This window comes from Gambusia affinis, linkage group LG04, assembly GCF_019740435.1.
Source record: "Gambusia affinis linkage group LG04, SWU_Gaff_1.0, whole genome shotgun sequence".
Classification (NCBI taxonomy): domain Eukaryota; kingdom Metazoa; phylum Chordata; class Actinopteri; order Cyprinodontiformes; family Poeciliidae; genus Gambusia; species Gambusia affinis.
Window position 1 is genome coordinate 24,251,507 of NC_057871.1, and position 17,642 is coordinate 24,269,148.

Genomic DNA, 17,642 nt, shown 5'->3' on the forward strand with positions numbered 1-17,642 from the left:
TCTCTTTCACATGGCGTCAAAAGTGCAGGGAGATACATATAACATTTATGATATTGGTAAGTATATTGGTCAGTATTATTATTGGATATCAGCGCATCTCTAATAACCACTCTTAGAAAATTAACTTGTCACAATAAGAGCTAAAGGTTTTTATTCAAACTCAGTTAATTTAACAGATGAACTCTCATTTTGCACAAATTGTCTTTAATTTTGTGCTCGCCTACAGGATCCTTGGCACCTTTGTGACACAAAGAAACACATCCTATGTGAATAACCCAGATGTTTCCCATTAATCACTGAAATCCCACTGAAATGGAAAGAACGTTAAACTCTAGTAAACTCCAAATCTTTCTGGTAATATCTATTCCTCCCGTGCTGCATAGAGACGTGCTATTACAGTAAAATAAATAAAGTGTAGAGAAAGTGTAATTAAACTTTAACTGAAGCCAAGAACAAAATTTAACACTGTTTTAAGAAAAACATAAAACTTTAATGTACAGCAGAAGAAAGGTCTCCGGTATTGATTTAAGCGTTCTCACGATGCTATTAGGCTGCTGAGCGCTGAAAGGAAAATTTAGTAAAAGCCCTCATTACGCCACATTAAGACAGAAACATAAAGCTCACAGCTGACATTGACCTGCTTTGATGAGGCTGGACAGAAGGGAAACGTCTTTCAGTGTTCAGGCGATCATCACAGATGTTTTGTTTGCATGAGGGAGTTTCATCGATCTTGTCAAACTTTGCGTCGTCGCCCTTCCTAGGCGGTAGCTTTCAGGGCCTCTGCCGACATTTGTAGCCTCGCTGTGAAATATTGTGCTTGCAGGACAAAAAATGAAAAAATAGAAAGCGCTGAAATAAAACCTTTTGGACTAAATGACTGTGAATCGTCCCAAAGCGATGTGGTGACAAAATAAGTCTGAATTGTTGGAGACAGTCGTGGTTTCCATCGTTTCTCACAGTGGAGAAAGATGAGCTCAGATTAACTGGAAATGGCAATCGACTCAATCGCAGATTGAATGACTTTAACAAATGCTTCTTTAACTAATGCCTGATTCATTTCCATTATGGCATTTTAACACACTTCTGAGCTGCATTCAGCTCAAAAGCTGCTGCTTTTCTTTATAAATGTTATTTTATTTATTTATTTGTTTGTTTCAAGCAGAAAAAAAAGTAAAAACAAGAAACAAATTCAACTAAAAAACAAATGATCATGCCCAATCGAGATGCAATTTTGCATGATCTGTTTGAAAAGGAGCAGGTAAGTATACGAGATCTTACCCTTCTCATTTAAATCATACAAACATTTACATCTCCAAACGCCAGGGAAACTTAAATTATTTCCACATTCTACGACACTTCAATCTCATAGTTTCATCATTAACAAGAAAGGATGGACTTACGTTTTCCACAGCCAGCCTTTCCAAAGTCGTCTCAAGTTGCGTTACGTAATGAGTGGGTGGTTTTCTTGGCTTGAAAACAGAATTTAAAGAAGTTTAGAACATGAAAAAAAAACTGCATCTTTTTTTTATTATTATCTTTTTATACAAAACCCTGGAATTAAAAAGATGGAGCAAATTTTCAACCACCTAATGAGCTCTGAGAACACAATTCATCAAGAAAGAAAATTCCTCCCAACAGTGTACCTTTCCCAAATTAAGTGTCTTTTAGCCCTGAATGATCAACAAATCAATAGCGATCAGTTTGCGTGACACTGTAGTTAGCAACTTTGCTCTTTTGTTATCTGAAACATTTACTTGTGGCAGACGTGAGACAATATTTAATATGAACTCAGATCATTTGTTTGTGCTCATTTCCGTAGAGCTGCACATGTCGGCCCGCTACTCAGCACCACAGAAACCCAAATGGAGCCGTTTTAAATCTGGGAGACGCGAGAGCCACTCGTGCTTGAATTTTGTTGGTTTTCTTGATATTTGAGAACTCGGTTCCAGAGTCGTCCATTTCTAGCTAAAAGTGTCGTCCTGATGGAGTTTGTTTGAGTCAACCGTGCAAACATAATATCTGCAACTTAGTTTGCAAACGTGCAACAAAATTGCCTCCCAGGAGAGATACAGGGAGGAAAGAGTTATATTAGGGTGACATTAAATCATGTCTGTTTCATGGTTTATTATCAGACAGGGGAGACGTTGCAGGAGAGAGTTGCTCCACTAGCACTGAGCGCTCACTGTCAAAGTGAGTGTGAGGATCAGGGTCAGTAAGTAGGATGCTTTTTATCACACATCACTCATTTCAAATTATGCAGCAGAGTGGGGAAAAAAAAACAAAGTTCCTAATATATGTTATACATTTATTTTGTCTAGAATGGCAGCAAAACCTTGCAGACCTTGTTTTGAATTTGAAAGATAACAAAATCACTCATAAAAGTTTAGATAAAAGGCAATGTATTCTTGTGAAGTTAGTCCAATGACATTATAGTCAATAAAACATATTCACTCCTCCAAACTTATTTTAAATAAAAGACGGGCAAACAAAAGACGATTCCTAACCAAATTGAATATACAGCTCTGGAAAAAGCACTTTAAATGATCAGTTCCTCTGATTTTACTCTTGATAGGTTTATGTTTGAGTAAAATGAACATCGTTCTTTTATTCTACAAGCTACTGACAACGTGTCTCTGAGATCCCAAGCAAAATTTTGAATTTATTCGCAGATAATAAGAAATGGTGACAATAACGACAAAGATGCAGTGCTTTCAGACCTCAAATAATGCAAAGAAAACAAGTTCATATCCATTCAGAAACAACAACACTAAGATTTTAACTCGGGAAGAGTTCAGAAGTCAATATGTGGTGGAATAAGCAGGAGGCTTTCAATGGGGTTCAGTGCAGAGGTCTGTGTGGCCGATGAACTTCTCGTCAACCCCTTAATTAAAAAGGAGAAAAGATTTCTAATAAGTTTTGTGGCCCCAAATCCCTTGTCAGTGTGGGAAAAGACGTTTGAAATTTCTCTTAATTCTAAATATTCACGTCAAATTGTGGTTTTGGACCAGAATGCTTGTGCCTCATGTCCTCAACACTGCTGCATTTCAAACGGGGGCAAAATTTGCTCTCTCCTTTTTGTTTGCGCTCATGCAAACAGGGGATGTGTTTGTTCTATTACCTCATTTGCCTATGCACGCGTTTGTGTGTGTGGGTGTGTGTGTGTGTGTGTGTGTCTGTGAGTGAGGGAGAGAGAACAAGTTTGTAATTAAAGCCAAATCCATTACATTACAGAAAGGATGTTTTCAGGGGGATTCATCTCTACAAAGGTGCAGCTTTTTCCTCCTCTGATCCCTTTTAATTTGACGGATATGTTTATCCATTTTTTGAGATAAATTGAACACAATGCACCCGCGGCTCACACACAAATGAAAACTGTAATTAAAAGTGACGTGCTGGGCTTTGACTATTCACGACAGCATTCCTTGTGTAATTTGTTTACCTGAGCTACGGCGCACATTGTTGTTCAGCCTTAGTCGTCCGTAATATTGCGACCAATGAGACTTATTCTTCAAGTCAGACTTCACCTCACATTTGTCAGACTCAGTCTTAACACCAGACAATTTATTCAACCTGCAAAGACATATTCAAGAAGAAACAACATTGGGATTTTAAATGTCAGGAATGTGACACTTCTGTTTTCTGAATTATTACTTTGTGCTTCCTTTGACGTAAAGCTGCTATTGAGCTTTGAGCATTACTGTGTGAAAAAAAAAAATTAAACCTTCCTCTACATTGATCAGATGAAACTCAGAGATCCACATCTCAGGTACAAGAATCTGTGGAAAGAACTATTAGCAGCACACTGTACAATTTCAGACTTTACAGAGTTGTAAGTAAAACTATTGTTGAAAGAAAGCCAAAACAGGTTTGCCACATCCCATGTAGGTGGACCAAGCAAAAAACTGGAAAGATTTTCTAGGCAGATGAGAAAATAAATCTTACTTAGTGGCCGACATGCAGGTTTACCTACCAGTAGGAGACACAAAACATTTACCTTAAGCTAAAAATGCAATGGTTGGAAAGTTGAACAAGATCTTAAAACTGACTTTCATTGAATAGCTTCATCTAATTTAATTCACTTTGAGATATTATGAAAGGAAAATATTTGGAAATGTAATTCTCTAAATGTGAAACGCTGGTGGAGACGTAACTAGGATGACATTCAGCTGTAATTATAGAAAAAGAAAAAAATCCAAGGTTCCACAAAGTATTGTCTCGAGGACGTGAAATGTAAACACATTTCCGACTTGTACTTGCGTAGCAAATTGAAAAGTTGGTTTCCTTTCACGACAAAATAATGCACTGCCTTGCCTCTTGCCACTGAATCCATTAAGGGCTGTTATTGAGCTAGAGAGGAGACCATTGTTTCTGTCACATTTCTAAATCAACAGTTTGTGGTTTATCTGAATAAATGTTTTCCAACCTTATGTCCCACTGTTTATAACACTGGGTTACAAAGAATATTTTTTGGAAGCTGTCTATGTTTTTGCAACTGAATTAGGACTATTTTGCACGGCTGAATCCAAAACTGACATCAATTTTTCTCAATCAGCTGTAATAACTGCAGCTATGTGCTTTGGGCTTTCTTGGTCCAAAGACACTCGGACCACAGAACAAATGAGTGTGGGGATAAATGAACCAACGTTCAACGACATGTGCAGAAAATTTGCAATAACCATTCTCCAGCTGAGGAGCTTTGTTACATTACTCACCTCCTAATCCCCATATCTACCGATAAACCTCCACATACATTTGTTTTTTATTCCGCGACAAACAGCAGCTGCCCGCACTGATTGAACAGTGCACACATTTATCAGGTCATGAAAGCCCTTCAACATTATCTTCAGATGTGAGGTATTGCATGGAAGAAATGGATGGAAGAGGGAGAAAACTTTAATGTTGGACAAGAAGACAGAGAAAGAAAGATGGTGATGATCGAGAGGCAGGACTTATCGGCTGTCCTCTGAAACTGACTGTCAATCTTTTTATTTTTATTTATTTATTTTTTTACAGAGATTACATATGCCTCTGGTGAATGCACCCAAACATACACAATGCAGACTGGGGTAAATAGGAAACACACACAAAGCAGAAAATATCTGCCAAAATTCTGCCTTAAAGTCTAATTCTGAAAAGTGAAAGACAGGTTGGGTTAGAAAAGGAGGAAAATACACACAAATTATTTTTTTACAGGAAGGTCAAAGACCCAGAATCTTTGTTTTTTTTATTTTTATTTTAGAGAACAAGTCATATATTATTAGTTGGTATTCTATCCATCTAGACATTGTGACATGGCCTTCTCCAGCTTTCACCAGCCTGTACTAGCGAGCCACTGTGTGGTTTATGCTTGGAGCATGCAAGAGTTTTAGCGGTATCAGTATGTAAATCAAGTGGAATGGATTCTTTCTTTTAAAAAAAAAAAACAGTGCTGAGGGAAGTAATTTTTCAAATGTGACGGTGACACGTCCCCTTCACACATAAGTATTGCGAAGCCCATGGCCGCTCCACTTGCTCGGCTTGTGTGCATCAAACGCAAACTTTTAAAAGTGTGAATATAATTCAGCTAATGGTCTAGTCTTTTAGCATGCCAAAAAAGCATTAGTCTACTAGAAGGAATGGGTTATGCTCTTGTGGACAAAAAGAAGGTCAAAACGGAACGTTGTTAAAAACTGAAAAGCTAGCTTGTAAGTTGCTAACAATATTAGCGATTAGCGTTGTAATTTTCACTAAACATTTCCTTCTAAACGGGTCATATTTCCAAAGAAAACAAGAAATAGCAGCACTAAAGACTCAAGTTAAAAAACATCTTGGTCAATAATTCCCATCTCGACGAACTTTAAGCAGCCATCAGCCGCCACGCCAACTGCTGTGCTTTTTATGCTCCACTCCTTTTCACCAATGTGGCTTCTCTGAACCACACTTATAAAAGTAGAGATATTGAACTTGGGTACAAATAAATGGCACTTTTTCACAAACAAAACTGTGAATAAACTTGCAGATGCAGATAACAGTCACAGGTTTTTAAAGCTTCTGACAAAATACAGTTTCCATTAGCGGTCAGCCTACTAAAAACGAGAGTAATCTTTAAGAATGTCTTTCAAGGAAGACTAACAACAACAAAACACTTACTGTGTAGTGTGGATGATGTTTTGATCTTCTCGTTCTATGTGTACATAATTATTGTCTAATTTACCAGTTTTTCATTTTTATATGCATTTATACCGCTGAACAAAGCCCCCCAACAAAAATAAAAAGCATTCGGGGTGTGCTCCGGTGGTGTAGAGGTTAGCGCGCCCCACGTTTGGAGGCCTTCAGTCCTCGACGCGGCCGTCGCGGGTTCGATTCCCGGACCCGACGACATTTGCCGCATGTCTTCCTCCCTCTCCTTCCCCCTTTCCTGTCAGCCTACTGTGGTATAAGGGACACTAGAGCCCACAAAAAGGACCCCCTGGTGGGGGAAAAAAATAAATAACAAATTAAAAATAAAAAGCATTCTCCAAAATTATGACTCAAAGAAGGCTAACAGACTAAAACTGTGCAATTATGGCTTTGCATTTAACATGTACTTCTTGCTCAAGTAGTCCCATTTTTTGTAAACTGTAACTCCAACATGTCACTTTATCATAACCATGAGTGGATGGATACTCATGAATAACTGGGACCCACTCAGCCTCTAATGTTACCTCGCCCAACATCACAAAACCCCTGATTTTACTACACTTTCCAGTTGCTGTTAAGTGTTTCTTCTGTTATTAATTTACCAATGGAGAAGGAAAAAATAACAATGTTAAAGCACGGTTTATTTCATCGACTTGAATGATCAGAATCATAATTTTCCTCTTAATGAATCTGCGCCTTTGTTTTTTCAGCGCCTTTATTGTTGTGCTACTTCTGGTGCAATGTTTTTATAAGCTAATAATTAACCCTTTAACTGTCACCCCAAATACTGTCACATGCAGGTCAGTGGGGACACCGGCGACCTCATGGCAGTTTTTTAAGCAAGGAAACGTTTAGATGCATTTAAAGCAAAAACATTGGGCTCATGCATGCACATACAGCTGGAGGATAAATCAAAAGAGCACCGTAAACAACAAATTTCTCTTCGGCTGAAAAGCCAGAGTCGGGTTTTCACCTCAGATAACTCCTCCAACAGGGATACGGAGAGAAGCGTGTAAATAAAACATGCATACATGAGAATCCACAAGCATGGATCTGATCACAGGCTTGCATTATTTAACGCTTGCTGACTCTCTCTCAATGTGACGGATGGGTTTCAGAAAAATGGTCGACTAGGATATTGCTTGAAACAAGTTGCGCTTTGTGTGCCCACAGTTCGAAAGATCAATATTTGCTGGATGTGTTTTCTAAGGTAACACTTTGGACTCTCGAGATGCTAAAAATTTCCAAGAGAAACTTCAGAATAAATAAAACATCACAACCTGCATCAAACACAAACCTTCCAGTCACAGAAATTCAGTTTTATTTATTGCAATTTAAAGAATTTCACCCGAATGAAACACTAATCAAATTTATCCTTCATCCATAACGCATCAAATTGCACTGTGTCTTGTAAAAGCATTCATACCCAAACTTCTGTGCACGTTATTGGGCTTTTATATGGTAGACCGCCAAAAAGCCGCATATGTTGTAAAGTGGAAGAAAAAACAAACGAAACTTTAAAGTGTGTGGCAGCCTTGATACGGTTCAGCTGAATTGTGATTCTTGGCAAAGAGCTTATCATAAAGCTTTAGTGGCTGTAGATTCACCACTCAGATTATGTCACCCAGTTGTTGTAAACTAAACAAATCTGGAGATTATGGTGGTGCCAAAGTGTCAAGAAGAGAATCCTTGTTAAAAAAAATGTCATGAGATGTCCTGTTTGCCACAATTCAGCAAATATAAGGAAGAAAGAACCAAAATCAGACCAAAAATTCAACTTTCTGGGCTACGTAGAAAAATGGTAAGTAGCAGGAACAGGGAAGCTTGTCAGAACAGATGGGAAGAAATCCACACAAAAAGAAAATCTCCAAATTACAGCAACCCTAAACATACAAACACAGCTACAATTATTTATTTATGTTTCAAAGTCCAGATTTCATAGTAGAGGAGAAATTGTGGTAAGACTCAAAGACTGCTGTGAAAAGGCAAAGTTGTTTTTTTTTTTGTTTTTTTTTTTTTACATCTGAATGATGTTAACAGATCTTGCAAATAAAAACAGACAAAATTAAGTTGGATAACAGGCGCTAAAGTCAATCAGAGAGGAACCCAAAACCTGCAAAAGCAACATCAACAAGCACATATTTAATTATTCATGTTCTTCATGACATGTTAAGCATATTGGTGTGGATTTCTGATCTGTAGAAACTAAGAACCTCCATCACTGAGAACAGATGTTCACAAAGGGATTTAATACCAAAACAATTCAGATGGGAAAACCGACATCAGTCCACCATCTGAGGGTGGAAAGGAGGAAAAACGTGGGTCTTCCAGAGAAATCTGCTAAATTTGCACAAAAGCAAATTGTTTTTTTATTAGAAACGGTGAATACACCACAGGTTTCTCTGTTGATACCGACTCCTTCACCTGCACCTCCGTCTTCAGCAGCAAAGATTCTTCTTGCAGTGCATTATGGGACAGTGATTTGCATGAGGACTTTAAAACCAACTGGGGGCCCAATAATGACAGACAAACAGAGGAAAACATTAAATTATCTCACAGACGAGATGCAGTTTTACGGTGAGCCTTGAGCATCTGCTGCAAATCCATCCATCCATCCATCCATCCATCCATCCATCCATCCATCCATCCATCCATCCATCCATCCATCCATCCATCCATCCATCCATCCATCCATCCATCCATCCATCCATCCATCCATCCATCCATCCATCCATCCATCCATCCATCCATCCATCCATCCATTTTCTTAATACCCTTTTCCGTTGTGGGGTTGGCAGGGGTGCTGGTTGACTATCTCCAGCGAGACGAGAAGCGAGGTCACCCTGGACTGGTGGCCAGTCTGTCGCAGGGCAGACTGCTGTAAATGTATCGGCTTAAAGAGAGATTTTCAACAAGATGAGAAGATGCGATTGCGGTGAAAGGTGGCTCTGGAAGGTACTGCATTAACTCAGAGAGGCTGACTAGAAATGGACGCCACACTTCTCGCATGTTAGTCTAAAAATGTAAAACCATTTGTCATCTAGCAAAGTGCTGTAATAATATAAGTGATATGATAGTCTGATGGATTTAAACAATGCCTCTACAAATCCTTCCTGATGATGTTAGCAGAGGCTCACGGGAGTTTGTTTAAGAATAAGAGCATTGAAAACGATCTGTGACATGATCAATGCTCCAGCTGAACGTGTGAGTCAAGATGATAAAGTGCTACAGAGAGATCCATTTACATCCAACATTTATCTACATTCTCGCACCGTGTATCGATACGCGCACAAAATCACTCCTGACTTTGGCACAACGTTGTTACACAACGGCAAACTTTGCATAGGATAATCCAGCGCATAAAGAGAGCGAGCTTTGAAAAGTTAACACAGGCACATCAATGCACATGCATTCAGAAAAAAAACCAAAAAAAAAAACTCCCACACACTTACATGGAGCACACACACGAATGCAAAAACACACACACCCCTACACACACACACACACACGCACACACAGTCGCTTCACAGCCAAATCCTCTCTGGCTTGTTTAGACAACCCACCGCTTTCCAGTAAATCCTAAATAAGCTAATCCAGGAACATCAACAAATGCAATTTTCAGCTTAGCAGAAGACACATGCAAATGGAAGCCAACCTCTCTGTGCCCTCAATGCGACTCTGTGTGAGCGTATGGAAATGTGCTTTACAATGCCGCGAGAGTACCGTCTTCTCCGCAGAAGTTTAGGAAGAACGTACATTTTGAGTGGCTCTGCCAGAATTGATATGCAGATGTGTTAAACTGTTGATTTAATTGAAAGATGAGCTCGAGTAGATATTTTTAAATATGGACGACATGTGCAGAGGGGTAGCGGAGAGAAAAAATAAAACATTTAAAGAAGGCCATTAGAGAAGAAGTCGTAAAACTTACAAAAATAAAATTAAATAAATAAATATTGCTCTGAAATCCGAGCAATATTTCCTCCAGTAAAGTTGCAGGAAAACCTCATGAAAAAAATTATTAAAACAATCTGGGAAGGTGGAGATTTCTCAGCAGACAAAGGATGAGGCTGTAAACCAATATTTAAACAGCCAAGCTTGCATCCCCAGGCATCAGTGCATAAGCAAAAAAAACAAAAACACACACACACGCACACACACACACACACTACCGAAACTGTTGTGGATAACTCTGCGTGGGCTCAGCAAAACAAAAAAATAAAAAAAACTGCTATGAGTGAGATATAATTCTTTTGGCTTCCCTCTGCTCAAACTCATTCAATATGGACAAAGGTAAAAAAAAAAAAAAAAAAAAAAAAGAAATAAAAAAATAGAAATTCCATAAAATTATGAACATCATGGCTGCTGCGCCCCCTGGAGTCTACAGCAGGAGGTTCATGTTCAAAGGAGCCTTTCAGGTTTACTGAAGACTACAAGAATGCAAATATATGAGTTCTTATATGAACAATACAACACAGTGACATGTGTGACAAAGACAGACTATGAGTGAATTTAATGAGGTCACGCTATTATATATATATTTAACTGGTTGCTCTTTTTATCTGAATTTTTATCCACATTTAAAACAAGTGACGTTGTCCTCTGAGAAATGTTTCCATGAATCGAAACACTAATGATGCAGCTCTAGTTTCTCTCTGATTGTTAGCGGTGGCCGTCAAGATCAACACTTTAGTTTTAGATTCCTTCTTGAAACGTTTATTATTTTTACAATTTCAATTTCTCCACTCCAGCTCAACAGATGTGTTTTGATTTGTTCTCAATGTGAGATTTTTTTGCAGTTTATTTAGGAAAACAGAATTGCACACAAATTGGTTTTGTTTTTCTGTTGTCTTGTTCTAAAGTTATTTTATAGACATCTATGAGGTTTGTCCAAATTCTGTCCTGGATTTAGTAATAATAATAATAATAATAATAATAATAATAATAATAATAATAATAACAAAAAATCCTTATGAGTAAAACACAAACTAAGTCTGGAAAGTAGGGACTTTCAGCTGCTTCCTTTCACTACTGCCGTGTTTTGCTGATATAATGTATAATGACCACACAGCTGAACACTGAATATATTCTCAGATATTATTCAGCACGAGTAAACTGAACTTGACACAGAATGCTTTTAACTTTTCTCCCTCCTACTACTTGGATAGGTTACCATGGAGATTCTCTTCTTATGATGTCTTCACTTCCTTTTTTTAATCGCTTTATTCTTCCGACGTTAAAATGTAGATTATCATCAATATAAATGACCCACAACAATGAAAATTGTTTCAATCTAAAATGCCTCAAACCCTCAAAGACACAGATATTAAAGCAGCTAAGGTCAGCCTTGATCACTTTTAAAAACATTTGGCTTTTTAAAAATTGAAGTAGTCTACTCTGTTGTTTGCTTAATAAGGTCATCTATAATTCAACCCGACAAGGATTATGATGCAGAAAAATGAAGTGTGAAAAACGTGATGCCAGAATCACAGCTGAAGCCGGGGTACTTGGGAACTCATGTGCTCCTGTTTGGCAAGAAATCTGAAGGTTCTCAGAAAAAAGCTCATTATGGAGCAGCGCGCCCTGGATGTCATCACACTCCACTAATGCAGAAGAATTCAGAGAGGCCTAATTAGTCTTGTTCTCTTTACAATTCCTTCCATTTGAGACACACACACACACACACACTCAGAGAAAGAGAAAGACAGATATTTGGACTTGAATAAAGCCGAGTTCACTAGCTGTACAGAGCAAAACAGAACAAGCCAAATAAACAAACTCCGAGAGCGTCTACTGATATAATCAAACACATTCTAACATGTAATGAAATCTCCAAATTATTTTACGTCTGCAGTTCTCTTCTCACCAGACGTATTGACAAAGGACGGCGCTGTTTGGTTTGAGTTTCAGCGGCCAGCGCAGACAAAAGAAAATCAAATTTCAGATGTGTTTGTTGTTTACACCGTTCTGCGGGTGTTGGAGAATCTTATGTATCTGCTCCCAGGAGCCGTGTCTCTGTCCCAGGGCAAGTGCTTCGGTATCTGCTCAGATTACATCTACCCGTGTGTCTGGAAAGCCGTGTAGGTGTGCTCCGGCCTGGGTAAACATTAATCATTAGCCTGGCCATATGGTGTCCACATTGATCAAATTCCCCAGACAGGTGGGGCAGCAAATTCCAGGAAGAGGATACATGTGTCCATGTGGGGGGAAGTAGCACACACACACCCACACACACACACCCACACACACCAAGAGAGAAAGGTGAACCCACAGAATTGTAAAGCCCAACAACAAACTCAATCTGTAACACAGCTTCCCCCTCGCTGCCTCCTTCGGTTTGGGTTTTTCTGCAGATACTCTCCCCTCGCGCACAGCGGCTTGCAGCCAAATAAAGAAGACAAAAAAAATAAAGGATTTATGTTTTTCTTTCTTCATTAAAATGTTTTGTCATTCTGTCTTTTTCAGATCAAGAAATATTAAGGGAAAATTCGCAGCAATAAAATGCAAAGGTTTTCCACGTGCGTGTCGTACACAAAGCCGAAGAGAATGTTTTGCTGAACGTTAAGTCTCTGGTCCGTATCCTGCCGGAACATTGAATTGCATCCAAATTCCAGTCATCTAACTAAAACGGTTCCCTACAGGAGAAAAGGAATTGGTTTGTGTTCAGCAACAACCTAAGAGCCACCGAGAGCCGACGCTTATTTTAAAGCAGAAGTTGGAAGAACATTAGTGTCACTATCCACAATCAAACAAGTTTATCATCAGCATAGACTGTTGGAATAATCGTCAACTGATTTAGAAATTGATTAATCATTAACTGGACGATACAGAGTAAAAAAAAATAAAAGCCCACTTGCTGGAAAAAGAAATTCAGCCAAAACTGTACAAAATAGAAATACATTTTGCATTTCTGTCTGGAAATATGTTTTCCCCAAAACTCGTAAAGTGTTATAGTTGTAGTTTCACCCAGTTCAGTTACACTCTATAAAAAAATAATTTAAAAAGTCACTAATTTACTGTGAAATAACGGCAGTAAACTATGGATTTTACCATATTTTACCATAAATTGAAGATGATTTTTTTTTACAGTGCTCTATAGAAATACTATGTTATTGCATTTTAGGCAAGAAATAGTTTATTGTCTTAATTAAAGAAGAAATGGAAATATTTATTCATTTGCATCTTTTAATGTATTTCTAATAATGAAAAAAAATGGTGCCAATTATTTTGTATTGGATTAATCAATTAGCAGAATAATTCACATAATAATGGATTACTAATAAAATTGTCAGCTGCAGTTGTACTCAGTTCATATGCTTGACTGAAGTGTTATGTGTGAGATAAAAACCTATTCTAAGATGAATTTAGAAAAAGATTTTGGAATTAGAAAAGTCAAACATAATCCTCAATAAAAAATTAAAAAAATCCATCTGAGATTTAAACTGCAGTTTGTCATTTTGTAAAGCATAGTGTTAACTTCAGGAAGCAAAAACACCGAACAGCTGCAGCTTTTAAATGAAATGTTCACTTAAAAGAAGTTTAGAAGCCTTCAGTTCAAGTAATTAGCTTGACCTGAGCGAATAGTTAATAAAAAGACTGCTTTAAAAAAAAGGAAAAGAAAGGAAAGCGAATATCAGGATCACAACTTTTATGCTTTCTGAGGCAAAAGAAGCTAAACTTGATTTAATTTAATTCAGTTAAAATATATTTTAAGAGAAAACGTCTTAAAGATAATTCTAAATTAAAGTTTTATCAATCTCAAAGATTAATCATTTGTGTTCTACTTCTAAATTGTTTAAAATAAATCCATTCATGCTGTAAAAAGGAAGAGTGAAAATGAGTTTAGAGGCTCAAACTCATTTATTCTGTGTCTTTGTGAAACAAAGTAATATGCTGTGCGTGTGCTCGCGTGTGTGTGTGTGTGTGTGTGTGTGTGTGTGTGTGTGTGTGGGCGTGTGCTTGTTTGTAATACTTTGTGGGGACCATTCTCCTGACACATACTATGTTGGGGACCCACTGCTCCTTGTGGGGACCGTGTGTGTATGCAGTAATCCTGAGAGTCTGTATTTCAGCGCACAACTGCTTACATTCAGATTTGAATGTTTATGACACGAGAGTATTCGACAAGTCCTTGTAGTAATAAAATGAATCCGTCTGAGATCATTTGTTTGTGAGGAACTCAGCGGATGCCTGATGTGTTGGATGTACACTGTGTGACCCAGCCTCTGCCCAGGCTTAGTTAAACAGAAATAGCTACAAGAGCGATAACATCCCCAGTTAAGCGGCGAGGGATTCAATTGCCAAGTAATTTTACAAAAGTGTGGTGTGATTGAGTCTGTCTGCCCATTGAATTCAGTATTTAATTTCCTCCAGGTCTCCAGAGACATGTCTCTGTTTCCAATCTATCCTCCTCATGAGGTCTGGATGGAAAACTAGATGAAGAGCCTTTGCTTTCTTTTCTTCTCCTTTTCTTCAGTCTGCTGCTTTATTTTGGGGTAAATTGCGGAATGCTAACGGCTGGATACAAAAAAAGGAGTGACTAATGAGGGTTCTTTGGTAGAGCATCACTTTTTGTTATCACCTTTTATTTGTCTCCCTAAACCTCACTCACCCTCCAGCTTTGGCTTTTGTTATTGTTCACTTCGCGCCCTTTATGTAACTCAAGATCTACAAAATAGCTGTGATTTAATTTAAATTTAAACAACAATGTTTGTCATATTTTCCATACAGAAACGTCAGACATTCAAAGAAAATATAAAATTCATCTGTTGTGGATCTTTAGTGAATTTGGAATGTCAGAATTCAAAGTCATAAACTAACAGATTAATGTATCAAAAAAACTGCCTATTTGTCTTTGAAGGACTTTACCTAATGGTGGGGTAAATATTTATGAGCAAATCACATTTATTAGAAATTGCATTGTTTCGGCCAAAAGCAGGACATTTATGGGTCCCTGAATGTGCGCAAAAACTCACCAAACTTTATAGATGTCAAAAACCCAGATTTTTTTTTTTCACACATCAAAGACTATATATTTATTAGAATTGGTTCTACTGGGCCTCCTAGAGACAAACACAGCTGACCAATTTCACTTAGACCGATGAAAAAAGATCACCGATGCGGGCCGACCCACACTGCAGCCCCTCATTCTGCCGTCAGAGCAGCAAAGCTTGTGTAATGTCTGGTTCCAGACTTAAAGATGAGTAAGTTTCACCACACCAAAGGACGTATGACATGTGGAGAATTGAAGTTAAATACTTTGTATAATATCGCAAATGGGCTTTTGTAGTATAGTTTGCAGCCATGACCCACTAGATGGGGTATTTCTATAACTTTTGTGCAACTTTTTCAACAGAATTTGGTCTAAAATGAGAAAAATGCATTCACCTTGAATAGGTCCTGACCACATCAAGGGAATTGATTGGAAATGTTTAGCATGCCATTTCACATTTTTTTTCAACCTGCTTTTTGAAATTTGATTTGAAAACACAACTTCTCTCGGCAGAGCAAGGTTGGAGCTAATGGTGCAGTAATGAGGGGCGAACAGATGATTATTTGGACTTGTTTTGAGAGTTGTGACATTGTCATGCTGCGTTTCTGCTTTTAAAACATCTGATAAAAAGCACAAAAAATTACTTTTACCTTATAATAATAATATATTTGGATATTAAAGGAAAAAACAGATCTATGTGTTAAAGTGGCATACGATGAAAACAAATTTCTCAAAAAATGTACAATTTCTTCTGCTTGCAAGCAGGAGAAAGAAAATTTCAGTCATTATATCAATAACACTCTCCTTGTTTTATGTCTTCCTTAAAGCTACAGTATGTAACTTTTATTTAAAAATATGTATATATATTTTTTTTTTTACATATTTGTTAAAATTGTTCTGATGTCCAATATCAGCCAGGTAATCTGTGACAATATAAATAAGAATCAAGCTCTTCCTGTCAGCTGCACCCAGTTAGAAACAACTAAACAGAGCCAAGAGGAGGGTCTTAGCGCTGTCAATCATGCTAATGTATGAGCAGCTCACATCCTCCTTGCTTTCTCCTACACTAAAACTGACAGCAGAGCCTGCCGTGAACACGCAAACTAATTGGCAAGACCACCGATGGCCGTGGATAGTAAGTTGTTTCTCCACCATTTGCAGCTGCAGCATCTGGCATTCTTGAACATGGACACGAGGATGATTCACAGAGCTTGACCTCTTTCTACTGCTGGTGTTAGATATCTGTTTGTTTATTAATTTGTTGTGTCACATCTAAACACTCAACAATGACTGATTTTGAAAGTATCCACTACTTGCATTCCTTGTTCATGTGTGTGATTCGAAATAAATTCATTCATTCATTACTTTAAAAGCCTGTAGCAAGGATAACTGTTTCTTTCAGGTGCAACACAGTTTTATATCTCATAACTGCTCTGACTAATTTGAATAACTAACAATATATAGGCCCTAATTTAAACTTCACTCTAACTCTTAAGCTTAAGCTTTTAGCATGGGATAGATGGGATGATACATTTTTGTTTCATAGAGAAATTAACCATATAACACAAGGCTTGTAATAGAATCGTTGTCTCATTCCTTATAGTTCTCTTCAGTCTGAGTAGCTGCATCTTAATGTTGTCTCTTACCTCTCATGCTGCACCAGAGGTTTACAGCCCCTCTTGTCTCTGTACTCACACTAAATAAGAGAAAGAAAAAGAAAACAAGAGTTAAAAATGACTGCCTACCCCTGAAAAGAGCCAAACATACTGATTATGTATTGTAAGAAAAGGATTTAATCATACCACATGCCTCGCATCCATAGCCTCGACTGACAGAAATGCCCAACTTCTCCAAGACCCCGGTTGCCAAGGAGACGAGCTGCCCTGAAGCACAACTCTCTAACCGAAGTTTGTCTGTTTTGGTTCTGCACCCGCTGATCTGTCAGACCTTTCACAGTTTTCCACAGTTTCACATTTCTTTTAATTAAGATCGGGGATCTTGTATTTTGAAAACACACGCACACATGCAAACAGGCCCAGTAACATACTGGTCATGGTTTTGGACTGTGGGAGGAAGTAACCCAACGTGAACCCACACATGGACAGGGAGGACATGGGAACCCAATCCAGAAAGGCCTCAAACCAGTAGACAGAAAGATGGATGATAAAAAATTTTTTTGCAACATTTCTAAAGTTTGCTAAAAATTCGTAAGACAATTAGCTGGAAGCTTAGCTGTATTGAGTCAAAGAAACTAAATAAACTCAACTTTTGCCTGAAAAAAAAAAAAAAGCGCCTTGGTCACCAAGTTGAGTTTTTTGTACATTACACACAAATAAATGCAAACATTTTAATCTCCATAGAAGAGGATTCTGTTGTTGCGGAGTGGGTTAATGGCGTTGACCAAAAGACCGTTGGCTGGTAATAAACGAAAGATGAAAACACAAATCACTGCTGAGTGACACAAGGAAGCACTTACTGTAGCCTGCAGTGAATC

The 17,642-nt window shown here is 38.0% G+C and overlaps 1 long non-coding RNA gene across 1 annotated transcript; it reads right to left on the reverse strand.

Annotated features, from left to right (window-relative positions):
- Positions 1–485: 485 nt before the first annotated feature.
- On the reverse strand, positions 486–17,010 carry LOC122829794. The gene is made up of 6 exons (XR_006370427.1): positions 16,951–17,010; positions 16,795–16,844; positions 3,440–3,570; positions 1,401–1,469; positions 638–816; positions 486–561 (listed from the first exon to the last, which is right to left on the reverse strand). It is a non-coding gene; the product is annotated as an uncharacterized LOC122829794 (long non-coding RNA).
- Positions 17,011–17,642: the final 632 nt, after the last annotated feature.